Genomic DNA, 2,500 nt, shown 5'->3' on the forward strand with positions numbered 1-2,500 from the left:
GGGACAAAAAACATCTTGTTCTTTCTTCAACAATTTCTGATCTCTAGTGGACCTCTCAGTGGGTTCGAACAGATGAAGTTCTGACCATCTATCAGAAAAAAAGAACGAATGGATCTTGTAGGATTCCCAAAAATTCTTCGATTTCTTCCGGAAGCAGATGATTATTCATCCGCTTCTCACGTTCCGTGAATAGCCGGGACATTGAGGAATATCCAGAAGGCACTTGAGAATCGGTCTGATTCTATCTCCGTTCGTTCCGTTTGAAGAAGGAAGGATCCCAAAGAATCGATCTTTCTTTTGTTGTTGAATCTCTCTTTGATTGATCAATATTCGATCCTCATTACTAATGGAATCGAAACGATCTCTGGATTGATCAGAAGATCCTTTCAATTGGCGAGAATCCGTTACTTGAACGAAACTAGATCTTGTGGAATCATATTGAATATTTGACGATACATTCCGTACCTTGCTAAAAATCGATCCCTGTTTACCAACCATACATTGTCAATCCGTTCTCTCATTATGTTCTCAAAAATCCGATTCGTGTGGATTCTTCCCCAACGAAGAGATCGGCGTTGCCACATATGAAATTGAGCACAATTTTGCAAAAGAAATAGCCCACTTGCCTCTCGAGAAGAGATGAAACATGCTCAATATCATTTGATTGAATAGTTGACCCAGCTCCTTGTTGTTTGAAGAAACCCTCCACTTCAATTGGTATTTTTCACGAAAAGCAAACATGAGATAACAAATCAGTCTTTCACTAAGATTTCGAATAGCTGTCCCGAGTTCAAGTTGATTATGTTTCTCTTACTCGGAGAAGACGATCAAACAATTCCCAATCATGGTCCTTGCGGGATCGAATCATCCATATAAAAAGAAACTCCAGATATTTGATATCTTTCTCTTTGAATGAGATCTCAATTCAGCGACAGTTTCATTAGATATCTTACAACTAGAATCCTCTTTTTTCCGATCAGTTCCTCCACCCCGCGAACCCCGAGATTCAGGCATGATACACTTTTTAGTTATTAGGAGAACCAAGTACTCTCTTTCGGATCCAGGAAACAGCTCTCAGAGATCTTTTCCTTTTGGAAGATACAGGAGCAGAAACAATCAACCTATTGATATTGGAAGACCCAGATTCTTCAATGTATCATTTCTGGGTCAATGGAATTCATAGGTATAGGAAGAAGCCCTGTCAAATAGAGATTTTTCTTTCGACCATATTTCGATTGTTAATACGATATAGACCCTTCTACTACAAATAGTACTACACCCTTGATCGTGAAATATCGATTGCTTGTTGAACCCTGTGAATTGCGTGAAAGTAGGATACTCAAATTCGGGGTCAGAGTTTTATATAAAACGTTCTTGGTGGAAAAAATGTGAATGAAAGATCCCACTGAATTGAATTGGGTCCATGAATCTAAGAAATAGTGAAATTCTTGATCTCTCAATATCTCTCAATTCGAAAATCAGGATTTGAATTGATGTCCTTTCATTGATTCCTCTAAATTGCATTGATTTATCCTAAAGATTTCATTTCAATTGGAATTTGGTTATTCACCATGTACGAGGATCCCCTAAGCATCCATGGCTGAATGGTTAAAGCGCCCAACTCATAATTGGCGAATTGGTTCAATTCCTACTGGATGCACGCAATGGACCCTCAATAAGTCTATTGGAATTGGCTCTGTATCAATGGAATCTCATCATCTATACATAACGAATTGGTGTGGTATATTCATATCATAACATATGAACAGTAAGAACTAGCATTCTTATTGAGACTCGAACTCATAGGGAAGAAAATAGATTTATGGATGGAATCAAATATGTAGTAATTGAGACAAAAGTATTCGGTTATTGGTGAAAAATCAATATACTTCTAATGTCGAATCAGGATCAACTAGGACAGAAATAAAGCATTGGTGAACTCTTCTTTGGTGTCAAGGTAATAGCTATGAATAGTCATCGACTCCCGGAAAGGTGAAGAATGGGACCTATTATGGGACATACAATGCATTACAGGCGTATGATCATTACCTTCAACCGGGTTATTCTATTCCACCTCTTAGAACGAAAGAACTTAAATCAAAATACTTAATAGCATGGCGATACATTTATACAAAACTTCTGCGGGCACGCAATGGCCGTAGACAGTCAAGTGAAATCAATCCACGAAATAATTTGATCTATGGACAGCATCGTTGTGGTAAGGTCGTAATGCCAGAGGAATCATTACCACAAGGCATAGAGGAGGTCATAAGCGTCTATACCGTAAAATTGATTTTCGACGAAATGAAAAAGACATATATGGTAGAATCGTAACCACCGACCTAATCGAAATGCATACATTTGTCTCATACACTATGGGGATGGTGAGAAGAGATATTTTACATCCCAGAGGCTATAATTGGTACCATTGTTTCTGGTACAGAAGTTCCTATAAAAATGGAAATGCCCTACCTTTGAGTGCGGTTTGAACTATTGATTT

General features: G+C 38.1%; 1 pseudogene; it reads right to left on the reverse strand.

The window, feature by feature from the left end:
• LOC128038575 (protein Ycf2-like) overlaps positions 1–2,500 on the reverse strand; it is a 9,006-nt pseudogene that overhangs the window by 5,275 nt on the left and 1,231 nt on the right.

The sequence above is a fragment of the Gossypium raimondii genome, unplaced genomic scaffold (genome assembly GCF_025698545.1).
Source record: "Gossypium raimondii isolate GPD5lz unplaced genomic scaffold, ASM2569854v1 Contig00299, whole genome shotgun sequence".
Lineage (NCBI taxonomy): Eukaryota > Viridiplantae > Streptophyta > Magnoliopsida > Malvales > Malvaceae > Gossypium > Gossypium raimondii.